This window comes from Papilio machaon, chromosome 24, assembly GCF_912999745.1.
Source record: "Papilio machaon chromosome 24, ilPapMach1.1, whole genome shotgun sequence".
Classification (NCBI taxonomy): Eukaryota; Metazoa; Arthropoda; class Insecta; order Lepidoptera; family Papilionidae; genus Papilio; species Papilio machaon.
Genome location: NC_060009.1, coordinates 4466184 through 4480865, shown reverse-complemented (window position 1 = coordinate 4480865; position 14682 = coordinate 4466184). Strand labels below are relative to the sequence as shown.

Sequence of the window (14682 nt, the reverse complement as noted above, 5' to 3'; positions counted from 1 at the left end):
CTATGTTCTATAACTGTGCCAAATTTCATCAAGATCCGTTGAGCCGTTCCGGAGATACCTTCAAACAAACAACCATCCATCCATCTAAACATTCGCATTTATAATATTAGTGAGATAGTATTGTGAAAAATTCTTAGCTTTTCACTTTGTTACATTTTACAGGCTTTGTCAGGTTTAATTTCAATGTTACAATATTTGAAAATAGTGATATAATTCGTTCGTTCAGTTCATCGTAACATTCTAATTGAATAAAAAAAAATTATCGGTCTAGTATTTTTCACACTAATACGACGGAAATATTTCTTCTTTGTATTGTGATTATGTCATATAATAACACAAAGATAAATAAAGATTGCTAGTTATTAAACTAGAAATTATTATTTACATACAGATTCTACTTATAAAATTAATATATAAAACTAGGAATATATACTATGCAAAATAAAATTTTATCTTTTCGTTGTCATATCTTAACGATTTCGTTACGTTTCTACAAACTTATATCATATTCCAGCGAAATTCATGACAGATCGGATAAGCCGGTTGTTTTAAAAAACACATTTTTTTAATTCTCTATTTTAAAAGTACATTACTGATTATTTACTAACGAAATGTCTGGTAATTATTGACGTATTTTATGACCCGACGAAAATGGTAACAATTAAAAACAAAACAATAGCAGGCGACGATAGATTTTCGTGTCTACTTACGTTCGCTGAAAAATTACTACGTACAGCTCTAGGTCACTACGTAGCAGATAATGACGCGTTTAATTGTACCAAATTCAAGTAAACTATGACGTCACAGGTGATAGTAAAACACTGAAATTAATTAAAAGCTTGAACACTCGTTTTAATTTAAGATTTCGCGTTATTCACATGCGATCACGATTCAATCACAAACACGTAATTACTGTTTGACGCTCGGGGGCAGACTGAGGCAAAGGCTCGTTCGGTTGTTGAGCCGCTAGCCGGGCCAATCGCGAGCCCCGTCCCCCACCTCTCCTCGCGCCCGCCCAGGCACGCGAAATGCATAGACTAGAAACACACATAGACGATTTAAGCGAGAAAAAATCAATTAAAAAAACTGTTGTCATCGGCTCATAAACGTGCTCACCGAAACGCTCGAACCTACCCAATGTTAGGGGTGACTAGGTCTTAGTAAAATACACTAGCCCATTGCGGGTTTGGTTGACACACCGTCGCCTCAGTGCTTTTTTGTTCTATCGACCAAATTGACCGAAAATGGACTTTAAATGTAGTATCGTAAAGATTTAAATTTCAGTCTTGTTGGTAAAGGAAGATTAGGAAGTTTTTGTTTCTAAAACTACAAAAAAACATTTAAATTTTACGTATGACACGACACTGCAATGAATTTTTTGTGCTTATTTGTTCTAAGTCCAGTGTTTGTTTTATATCCTACATCGTTATAAAAATTCAGTGCTTGTGTGTTCTATGTCCAATGAATTGACCAATCACAGCCCACGACGCCATGTCCGCCATTTTGTTTGATTGTCATTGTTTCCGAAGTCATCACTGAGACCACTTAGTCGCTCCCGGAAAAAATAAAAAAAAACATATCAATCGTTGTGTGTTTGTGCCAGAATTGTTTCAAAGAAGTGATAAACAATGTCTGCAACTAGTCGCAAAAATAAATATAAGAAGATGCAGCTCCGAACTGAGCAGCGAGTACTTTTTAACCTTCTCTCAATCCCGTTATGAATTGGATACAGGGTGTTGTTTTTAATAACTGAGAACCATTTCTGCTAACTTGTACACTTTTACCCATCCCTCAAAGGGAGAGGGAGGGTCCGAAAAAATCATCATAAATCACAAGCGAGGGGGGGGAGGTTTAAGGAGATATTATGACGTGTATTTATTTTCGAGACCGAAAAAATAAGTTTTTACAATCTTGCATAATAGCGCTATAATAATAACTGATAACGCTAACAACATTTTAACCGACTTCAAAAAAGGGTGAGCTCAATTCTACGGTTTTGTTTGTTACCTCACAACTTTCGACTGGGTAAACCGATTTTGATGATTCTTTTTTTATTTGAAAGCTTGTGCTTCCCGTATGATCCTATTGTCTCCAGGTCAGGATCTGATGATGAGATCCCGGAGAAATCGAGGGAACTCTTAAAGTTTTATAGGCACACTTGAAGCGATTTGTATATATAAAAAGCTATTCAGGTACCAACTTGAACATCGAATCGAGTTGCTGAGCTGATGATGGAAGGTGTAACTCCTTAACCGTTAGGAGTTAAGGGAAAATTCTTTGAGTAAATGGGTACGATTGGATGTAAGTTGCTATCTTTCCTGATACTTTCTAAATGAGCGGCACTAAGAAAGGATTTTTTTAATATAAAATGACATTATTTTTACTTTTTGGTGGTACTCGTACCTTCTGTTTATTTGAAATCGCTTTACATTTTTTTCCAATTTAGTTAATTTTAAATAATTAATATCTTGATCCGGAACCACCCTTAAAATTTTAATACCTACCTATTCTTTATTCTAATCTCTCATTTATTTTTTTCACTCAGCATCATTTAGCCCCAAGATAAGCACCTAAAGCTTGTGTTATGGGTACTACATGACTGATATACATATAATACGACTGATATACACTACTTATATAGATACAGGCTAGTTGAGTCTACCTCGCTCTTGTCATTGCGAGGTATGACTCGCCTGAACGCTAAGGTTGCGCTGTTTTTGTCCCACTAAGGGAATACAGCAGAAGTCCGTCTAAAAAAAAAAAACTACTTATATAGATATTTTTATTATACATAGAAAAACGACCAGATCATCTTGAACAAATACCCGCAACCTTTGCGTTACAGGCAGACTTTCGCCCTACTGCGCCACAGAGGTCCTCTATAGATCGAGGTAACTATTTAACAATTTTTTACTTATTGTTTCATGTACTTAAAAAGGGTTGCAAAAGTCAAGAAAAAGCTTTTTGATGATGACAAAAGTTAATGACAAAAAAATAAACATCCTATATATACTTTTGGCACATAGAACAAACAAGCACGCAAAAATGGAACAATAACTTTGGCCTATCTCTTATGTGATAATGTTCTAACTCCATATTCGTAATAACATTTGTGCATGTTTGTTCTATCTCCAAATATAAACTGTGAAATAAGGTATAATTCATAACCATCCCTACATGAGAATTATAAAAATCTATTGATTGGTAACTATTTTACTAAGAAAGACTTTCGAATCTAAAAACAAATGCTTTTTTTTTTAAATCGAGATAAAAACGTGTCTACTGGAAAAAGTAACCGTTGGTAGATAGAACAAATAAGCACTGAGGCGACGACACAACTTTGAATGTCTTTACAGATATGAACAGGTTGCATTACGACGTATTCCTTCACCGTAAGGAAAAATAAAATGTATTTTCTATTTAGTTAAAAAAAAATGATACCTTTCACTCTGGTAAATTTCAAGTTAAAGCAACAAAATGTGCCGACAAAATAATAGGATAATTTTAATTATATTGTTCACTTGTACGTGTAATTAACTTGCGAATATCCTCTTACCTACCGACACTTTATTATAACAAAGAGTGTTATATACTTAGTGTGAGTGTAGAGTACTATGTAAAAAAGTATATGTTGGTTTCTATATAACAATAAAACTGTTACCTTATTTAAACATCACTACACATATGTATATGCGATAATGTCCTTTTGTATGTATGTTATATTTATATATGTTCTTTTTTAATTTTTTAAAATTTATTTTTACTATTTTCTTTGTTCGATCTACTCTTAGATTTAGTGGGAACAATTTATAATGACGTATACTCTAGATTGTCGGTAGCTCAAGAGTTAAGCTCTTGACTTGCAATCTGCAGGTCCTGGGTTCGAATCCTGCCATATGCCAATATGTTTTTCGACATATGTACATATTACCCGTTCTTCTTACGGAAGGAAAACATCGTAATGCAACTTACACTTATCTGCTAAGAAATTCAAAGGTATGTGTGCCAACCAACCCACACTGGGCCACCCCTAACTTAGGGTAAGCTTCGAACCCCTAAGTGGAGATGTACAGTGAGCTGATGATGATGATGCAAACTTTTATATACTTTATATTAAGAGTAAACACTAATATCAAGAGATAAAAACTAAATAAAAGGTTTTAAAAGTAATTCCCCTTGGTCAGATCACTTGCGATATGTATAAGGACGACCAGTGTATCGTAATTACTTTCAATGAAATTAATTACCTACATTCAATGTCATTGGCACGAACACCGAAAAGATCGTATTGCATATATACTTATGTGTAACTTAACGTTAAGCACGCGGTTTCGCGTTATTTTCCTCCATTTTTACCCGACTTCAAAAAGGTTATCAATTCGACTGTTTTTTTTTTTTTAACTTAAATAGTTGACTGTAGGATTTTTAATACAATGGCGAATACAGAAATAGGATAATCATCTTTTAAACAATTATTTCGTATTCCATATTGATTAAAAGCAGATTAAGATTATTGCTTTATTGGAAAACAAAAGAATATTGAATTACTCACTTAATATGTTACGTAGAGAATTTTGAGGTTTAAAATACTTGGTAAGGGACGAGTAGTCAATACGCTGGTTCACCGCGAATTGGTTGTTTATAGACTAGTAATGGGCAACTTAAATATAATTGATAACCTGTAAATCAGCTCACTGTTTATATGTCTGAAACAAATTACTGAACCGGATCAATTAGAACCTGCAAAGAGTTAGAGCTGCTAACTGCGAGTTGCCAGTAAGCTCGCCGCTCATAAGCTCACATTGTAATAGTACATCGCGATGATTTAGTTGTTGAGTCGTAACTAAGCGGTTCAATTATATGTGACCTGATCTTTTGAACAGTTTAGAGCTGATTTACACACGTCTTCTTCACACAAATAACTTCGAGGCCTTGAATTAAAAAGCTTTGCCATTCTTTATTAATAAAAACAGAAGGATTTATTTCACATGAGATAGCCATTACAAATCAACCAGAAAACATCTCTAGGGACGTAAATGAAGACGTCATCAAATGTCATAAAATAAGTTATAGTATATTATAAGTAGAGTTCACCATCGATTGGGGGGTTATAAATTTTCCAAACTACAATTTATCGTAACCCAGTTTCTGTGTAGATGTTAGAGGCACATTTATGGCACTTTATTAGTTGTAAAGTTGCCACATGAAAATTTTACTACATCGTATTGATATCATTTTATTAATAGTCTTTGAGAGTAATCTATAAAACTAACCCTTAATATAAACACACACTTCTTTGTAACGCAGAATCTTAGCAATCACGGCATATTTTTGTATGGTTCTTTTTATCATAAAAAGCCCTATCCTTTTGACACGCTTTAGGCTATATATTTTCACGTCATTAAACTTACAGTTTAAGTAAATTATAAAAAAAAGGTTGTGCGAGAAAGGGACAAAATTTGTAAATAGCAATAGCAGCAAATAATGTAATAAAAGCAAAAAATGTAATAGCAGCAAAGGTTGCCATGGTAACGGTAATTTTCAGCCAATAGTAAAGGCCTTCGCTGTCGTTTGAGCTTTTGAATATTGACATTTGCAATTGAAAGTTTTACGCGATGTAAACAAAATGTTAAACAAAGTCGCGTTGCCAAATTAAAAAAAAGAAACAAAGTTTTTCTGTGAATTAAACTGAATGGAATTTCCTGAAATTCCTTTCTGAAGCCGGGAGCAGCTAGTATTATATAAAATGAAGAAAAACGTGAGAATCAATTTGAAAGTGGGAGGAAAAATGAGAAGGATACAAACATATATATATTTCATTTCAATTTACTTAATGTTATCAAACAAGTTCAATAAAAAAAAAAGAAAAAAAAAAGATTTTTATAAGTGCATAAAATAAAATTTACCACAAAAAAAAACCAATTGATTCGTTAAGTTTATTACAGATGTTTTTTATATGAATAGGGGGCAAACGAGCACTAAGACCCTTAATGAAAAGAGCTCATCAGGTTTTAAGCTCGCTGGTTTTTAAGAAAGTATTTCGTTGAATAGAAACATAAATCTGATCCATTATCGTAAACAAGAAATATATTTTCAAATGTTAGCTTCAAGCAGTTGGCGTAACCCCAGCGAGCTATTTATTTTAGTAGCTCGCATTTTTTGTACCCTACGTTACGTTAGAAGCGGTAATACTAGCATGGAATTTTTTATAAGTAAGTTTTTTATAAGCAAGTATTTAAAATTATGAGAATTTTCTATCGTTTTTAATACCTATATGTTTTATTTGTTAAATATATTGTTAAAATAATATGTGAGATTCAAATCAAAATGATTTTGATATGGAAACAATAAAGCGACGTGAGAAAAATAACTCTATTTAATAATCATCTTGTTTTATAATATTTTATTATATAAATTTCTGTTCTCATATAATAAACATTAGATCTTTTTTTATATCATGAGGTAGTAAACGAGCAAGCGGCCACCTGAGATCGCGACCGCTGCCCATAGACATCCGTAATTACAGATGCGTTGCCTACCCCTTTTCAAAGGACGAAAAGAAAGATAATATTTGCCCTTCCTATACATTACCTCCTTCATCGAATCCACTTCCCCTTCCCATCCTTTCCTTATAAGAAAAAAGTCTGAAGAGAGAGAAGACTAAATATAGTTTATATAGTTAGTTTACTAGTTTATCTAGTTGATATAGAGCGTCGGTGGCTCAGGGGTTAAGCACTTGACTTGCAATATTCAGGTCCTGGGTTCGAATCCCGCAACTTACCAATGTGTTTTTCGATTTTTGATTTACATATGTACTTTTTGGGAAGCCCCGGCAACTTGATTGTAAAGATTTACTTGAAATAAATACATTTTTTTTTTTTTTTTACATTTATCCGACGTTCTTACGGTGAAGGAAAACATCGTGATACAACCTGCATATATCTGAGAAGAAATTCAAAGATATCTGTGAAGTCACCAACCCGCACTGTCAGCCCTGGTCAGAGTGGTTGACTATGGCCTATTCACCCTTAACTTAGGGTAGGCTCCAAGCTCTTCAGTCCCTTCTCAAAAAGCTAAGATTTATTCAAATAATTTTTTGGCTGAGAGCCAATTAATCTTTGATCTTTAGGCGATGAACAAAAGTTAACAGTTAAGTTACCTTCGTGGCTTATCCGGAATGTTCGTAACACTTTCTGATACCTGATACAATTCTGGATATATCTAGTAACAAACATCCATTCATCCATATATCCAAACATTTGCATTTATAATATTAGTAAGAAGTAAGATATATGGATGAGAAGGTAGAGTAATAAAGAAGTTTGGCTCCGAATGGCACCGCAATACAAGCCGCGGCTCATGAATATGGTAATATCAAAATCATTCCCGCTCGTTATCGTTCACTCTCTGCTTTCGTATCGACCTTATCTTATATAAGCTTTTATTAAATTGACTGAAACAGTTACATCTATATATATATAAAAAAGTCGTGTTAGTTACACTATTTATAACTCAAGATCGGCTGAATCGATTTGACTGAAAATTGGTGGGCAGGTAGCTTAGAACCAGGAAACGGACATAGGATAATTTTTACCCCGTTTTCTATTTTTTATTCCGCGCGGACTGAGTCGCGGGTAAAAACTAGTGGTCGATAAAATTCAGTTACAACTAACAAATAAATATAGTTTATCTTTAGGGTAAATATCCAGACACGGATATGATGAGGATGTTAATCGATCGGACTCAACAATCGATGCTGAACAATTTTAAGTTATACCTATCTAATCGTGGATTTCTGAGACCAAAATCTCCACTTAAAACATATTGTTATCTATGTTTTGTCAAAGATAATGACATGGATATGTTTTAAATTCAAATTTATTTATTTATTTATTCATTTATTTATTTTATTTATTCATTCATTTATATAGAGATTTGGTCTCAAAAACCAACGGTCAGTCGTTTAATGATCCAAGATGTTATGACTAACAGTGGTAGCTCGCAGCAACAATAACATATGTTGCACGAATGGGTCGGCTCTACCGGTGAAATACCACGACCGCACAGAAGACAAGCGTGTCGTTGAAGCAATTCCGAGTTTCGACTGACGAGTTTAAATGCCGGAGGCTTAATATTAGTCCTCTTTCCCATTCCATCCTTTTCTTATAAGGAGAGGATGGGAAAGGGAAGTGGATTTGACAGAGAAGGGAACGTATAGGAAGGGGAAATGTTGTATTCTAGTGCGTCCCTCCTCCGTCGATTAAAGGTTAACAACGCATCTGCAATTGCGAATATTAGTAGGCAGATCGCTTCTCTATTTCGGCGAAATCTGGTGACCCTTTGCTCGTTAGCAGGTGGCTTTAATGGAGATATTAAGATTTAAAATGAGACGTTACTTTATGGTAACAAAGGCGATAAAAATCGAACAAACTAATTATCGTATGTCTAACTATATGTATATACGAGCTATAGCAGGCGAATTCGTCCACGCGGAATTAAAAAATTATGTTCTTCCGGAATATGTTCTATATCCATGTAAAATTTCATTCAGATCCATTGAGGCGTTATGGAGATACCTTCAAACAAACATCCATCCATCTAAACATTCGCATTTAAAATATTGGTAAGAAATAATATTTTCAACTATATTATACTTTTTTTTTTATGTGAATGCATAAGAACTCATAATTAAACAAAAGAATTCGAAGCTGGCGGTTACTATGTGTTGTATTCTTGGCAAACATTGTAGTTCCAAAGTTAGTTAACAAGCAAAAGTTTGTAACGCGAAACAATTCAGGTAGTTCCAACTAACAGTAGAACATGCTTATGTATTATGTGCTTTATATAAGGAACTACATTATATACAGAAATAGAGACATTAGTTACAAAAGTACTACCATTCTAAACCGCGTTTGTTTTTAAATTAAAACATTGATACAAAAACATCACGATTCTTACTGAAAATAAAAATGATATAATAATTCACTTTTGTATAGATATAAGCAGTGAAGACTTACGTCAACTTTGTATGGATAAATTTTAGTGTTCGAAATTGATTTAATTTTTATTTCGTGTCAAAATTAGATATGTTATACAAAACAAAATATATAAAGATAAAAAAACAGCAATCACGTGTCATTTCCTTCGTTCTCGTACGTAACTCCGTATGTTATGGTTGCTTGAGGTCTCCTTACTAAGCTCTCGTGGGAAGATTTTTAATAAATACATTCTCACACGACTTTCAAAACCTAATACAGTCGAACCTGGATAAGCGAGAAATATTCAAAAGCAGGAAATTTCAGATAAAAACCTCTATAAGCGAGAAAAATTAAGCGGTTCCTTGGACTCTCGCTTATCCAGGTTCGACTGTAGTTAAGGATACATGAATATCAAAGTTTTTTAGAAAGATACCCTGCCTTCTAAGACAGGGTTTTGTACGTTTGTACAAATACCTTTTTTTTATAAATACCTAGAAATATAATTATCTATTTACCCGACTCACAAAAAGATTAATGTTTTTTTTGCGTATGTAAGTCTATTTTATGTATGTGAGTTTGTATGTATGTCAATTTTATTGTGACGGCCTAGAGCCTAAACAACTGACTCAACTGTGACAAGTGAGATGTAATTAGATTCATCTTCTTCCCCGGAGTGTCATAGGGTATCATCATCATCATCAGCTCGCTATACGTCCCCATCGAGGGGCTCGGAGCCTACCCCAAGTTAGGGGTGACTAGGCCATAGTCAACTACGCTGGCCAAGTGCGGGTTGACTTCACACATATCATTGAATTTCTACTCAGATATGTGCAGGTTGCATCACCATGTTTTCCTTCACCGTAAGAACGTCGGATAAATGTATATATGTAAATCGAAAAACACATTGGTACATGGCGGTATTCGAACCGAGGACCTGCAGATTGCAAGTCAAGTGCTTAACCCCTGAGCCACCGACGCTCTCGCATAGGTATATAATATGGACATAAAACACATGTTATGGAGGTGAAAGATGAGATTCTAAGAAAATTGTGAAAAGAACGAGTTCAAATCTCTATCACAATAACTTATTTTTTCAATGTTTAATCTTTTTTTCGATGTTTACGAGTATATCCTAAAATAAGAAAGTATTTTATCTTATTAAAATTATAAATGCGAAAGTTTAGATGGATGGATGGATGAATATTTGTTTGAAGGTATCTCCGGAACGGCTCAACGGATCTTGATGAAATTTGACACAGATGTAGAACATAGTCTGTAAGAACACATAGGCTACTTATTAAGATTTTTTAATTCCGCGCGGATGGAGTCGCGGGCGACAGCTAGAATAATATAAATGTGAAAGTTTGGATGGATGGATGGACGTTAGAAGGTATCTTTGGAACAGCTAAACGGATCTTGATGAAATTTGGCACAGATGTAGAACATAGTTTTGAAAAACACATAGATTAGTTATTATGTATTTTTTCCATTCCGCGCGGACGGAATCGCGGCCGACAGGCAACATAATATTACAGTTTACAGTTTACTTAGTGTAAATAAAAAATATTTTGATACGTAGACGTTATTTCACTTACTAGAGTCTCAGTGAGTCTGATTTTTTTTTTTAATAAAATTAGAGTTACGTTATCTATATCTATCTTCTACATATATAAAAGAAAGTCGTGTTAGTTACACTATTTATAACTCAAGAACGGCTGAATCGATTTGACAGAAAATTTGTGGGAAGGTAGCTTAGAACTAGGAAATGGACATAGGATAATTTTTACCCCGTTTTCTATTTTTTATTGCGCGCGGACGGAGTCGCGGGTAAAAGCTAGTAATATATAAAAGAAAGTCGTGTTAGTTACACCATTTATAACTCAAGAACGGCTGAATCGATTTGACTGAAAATTGGTGGGCATGTAGCTTAGAACCAGGAAAAGGACATAGGATAATTTTTACCCCGTTTTCTATTTTTTTATTCCGCGCGGACGGAGTCGCGGGTAAAAGCTAATTTATAATATTACATTATGTTTCCAGATATTCAAAACTGTATTATAGAGACAAATTCAACATCAGACAAAGCAGGGGTTTAATTTTGTATAACAAATAAGTCTGAATACCGTTGATTTAACCCTTTTTGATGAATTATTCAGTGTGAGAAAGTTCTAGTTATTTTGTTAAATAAAGGCGAGAAACTGAAGTATTTACTTACTTAATTACGAATTCTATTTACTGAGAGACGTCCTTTGTGTTAAATAGTTAATTTTCATTGTTATATATACTAGCTGTCGTCCGCGACTTCGTCCGCGCGGAATTAATAAAAACTTAACAAGTAGCTTATGTGTTCTTCCAGACTATGTTCTACATCTGTAACTAAATTTCATCAAGATCCATTGAGCCGTTCTGGATATACCTTAAAACATTTATCCATCCATCTAAACATTCTCATTTACAATATTACTAAGATATATCATATTTAAAAGGTATTTTCTATACAAAATGTTTAAGTAAAATACATTGTGTATTACTTATGAACTAAGGGAATAATGTACAATTTGTCATAAAATTTAAAACTGATTTTTAATTTTGTCGCGTTATATTTATCAATGTATCCAATAATGTGAAATCATCAACAAGAATATATAAAGTTAATGGATAAAATTTTGCTAAGAAATGCATTGATGTGAAAATTGACCCGATTTTTTTGCAAAAAAGTGTAGTCTGTAGATTCATGTAATTTGTGTGACTGTTTTCCCAGTAAGGGGGAGCCTTCAACTCTTAATGTTTACCGATTCTATCAACAAGGGTGGGGGTTGTTTTGCATAAATAAATCAATCCTTCGAAAACTTTATCAATAAATTTGCCCCATTTGACTTATTACTCTACTTCGAAAATAATTCAAAGATAATTGAAATCGACTCTCCAACATCCATGTGTAAAGGCAAAGATCATACTGAAATATTAATTATTGAAATTCTGTGGAGCGTACAATAAGTTTAAAATAAGACTGATCAAACCTCCTGTCATTGTGATACGTCCCCACTGAGGGGATCGGAGCCTACCCTAAGTTAGGAGTGATTAGGCCATAGTCAACGACGCTGGCTCAGTGCGGGTTGACTTCACACATATCATTGAATTTCAACACATATCAGGGATTTCAACCATTCAAACCACCGACGCTCGGCTTTTTCTGCATACAATTAACTCATCTTGTTACTATAGGTTATTATTAATAGATTTTTTACTTAGTTTCCTAAAAGACTACCCTTAAAGCGCGGCTTTATATTAAGCATTTTACTTATAGTAAGACTACTCCATTATGTGCAATGTTGATCCCTTATGTATAACTGCCAAGCTCGAGTAAATTCAAAAATCCCCGCTTCTCCTCCCCTATTATAACTAAGGTACCCATAGATTTTTAGTCATTCATTTTAATAATTTTTAATAATTATGCATTTAACATTTTAAACTATTACTTAAAAATTAATTTTTTATTTATGAAAATGTTGTGTAGTTTACGGTACAATATTAATAACGTCAGCTATAAAGCCTAGTATTCATAATTATCTTTTGTTTCATTATTTCTCTTTTAAATGTCGAGATAAGAATGGTTTCAATATTAAACCATTCTTGCAATATTCATCTGAAATTACTTTCACTGTCTTTGTTTTAAATGGCAATTAAAATACTTTTAAGGTGCGTATTTTTATTCTGAATTGTATCTACTTCTTACTAATATTATAAATGGGAATGTTTAGATGGATAGATGTTTGTTCGAAAGTATCTTCGGAAGGGCTGAATGGATCTTAATGAAATTTGGCACAGATGTAGAACATAGTCTGAAAGAACACATAGGTTACTATTTTTTTTTTAATTCTACGCGGACTGAGTCGCGGCTGACAGCTATTTTAAGTAATAATACGAAGGTAATGAGATTGAATGTGGTTGGCTACTAAGGTAGAGGTGAATGCAGATATAATTCTGTGCCCACACTGGGTAAGAAAAGGACAGAGTAATGATAATGAATTAAATAACTATCTTATTATTAAGTTAAGACAATATATTTATAATTTATTTAAGCAAATGAAGCCACAATATGCAAAAATATAAGACATTTAAAGCTTATGCTGTATTTAATACCTTGCAATATTCCCTAAGTAAATATCTAGCGACCAGTTAATGTTGGTCTCTACGATACTATGAAGATTCCTCTTAACGCTGCTGTACTGAATCGACTAAGAGGGAGAGGGTAGATCTTGTTATATTTGCGTTTTTCTTAACTTATACGTCGTTATAAATGTGCTTAGACAAGTAATAAACGCGAGCGGCTGCAGTTAAATTTTATCACATAAACTTTTAATTTCAGAATATTTGAACGATAATAAAAAGCTGTTTATTTTAAAGGTAGGTATTTTTTTAATTCTTTTCAGGTTTCGGAATGATTAGTTTACATTTTAAACTGGTAGGTGGCGCTGCCAGTGGGTTTTTAAAATGTTCTCTAAATATTTTAATCAAAAACTGATTTACTTGTTGACCTCTAGATCAGCTCACGGTTCGCATAGGGGTAGCGGATCAGTGAAACGGCTTCGGAACATAGCTCAATTTGTGCCTGCATAGAGTTCTGATTTGCGTTTCGATCTTCGAACTGCGAGTTATCAGGCAGTTAGCAGCTCACAGTTTTAATAAATCGCAATGGGTCGTGAGCTGCCAATTTAGTTGTTGAGCTGCAGCTCAACGGTACAGTTCTATGTTAGCTGAATTTTGGAACCTATTTAGAGCTGATTCACACACGTCTAGCTCTACCCTATACTATACAAGGCAATGTACATGTTTGTACATGTTTATGAGCTTTCCTATTTATGAATCTATACGAATTATTTATTTAAAAAAAATACACTGTATACAAAACAATTAATAAATTTAGAATACCCAAATCAATTTAATAAATAAGTCATCTATTGATAATGATTTTAACCAGTACTTTCTTACCCATTTTTTTTTATTTTGCACCAAACATGAACTCCGCAGCCCCTCACCCGTTCGCAGCCCACGCCGTAATAACCCCCATGTAATTAGACGCCATAAAACATTATGAGACTCCGCCAAGAATTATGTGCCGGGATCAAATTCGTCTAAGGACAAAAGGGTAAATTGTCAACCGTGATGTTATGCGTACGGAATTTATTTGCTACTTGAAGTAACTCAGTATGAACTCGATGAATGGTAAACTTTGACAATTTATGCAGGGACTAAGCCTATTATAAACTAACCTTTTAATTTGGACTAAGAACAAATATACAGTTTAAAAAAAACAATTTTCTAATATCCATTTGTCACTCAAGTACCCTTTGACACTCCGAGGAAGTATATAAATAGGATAAGTTAATCTATCTGTCTAAACTATATTTTAAAAGGTCTACAGTACATTATAGTAGAAGAGACCATAGGAGGTCAACCTTCACCCATCTGATAGATTATACATTTTTTTATTAAATACTATTGATTTAAAAATGTGCCTATCATGGCAAGTTATATCAAAAAGTGTTCATGACTATTTTAATAACCGAATAAATTTCATATCAACTGACAGTTACAACACAAATAATATGCCTAGCTAGGCCTACTTATATCAAAAGTTATTCAATATATGTGAAGGTCGATCTCCCACTGGCTCTTAAACTATTTTAAGAGAAAAACATAA

General features: G+C 33.6%; 1 protein-coding gene across 1 annotated transcript in view; it reads right to left on the bottom strand.

The window, feature by feature from the left end:
- LOC106717355 (cGMP-specific 3',5'-cyclic phosphodiesterase) overlaps positions 1–920 on the bottom strand; it is a 59758-nt gene extending 58838 nt beyond the window's left edge. The window contains exon 1 of the mRNA XM_045683907.1: positions 711–920. The gene's annotated coding sequence lies outside the window, so the exon portion shown is untranslated. The remainder of the gene's footprint in view (positions 1–710) is intronic.
- Between the last annotated feature and the right edge of the window lie 13762 nt (positions 921–14682).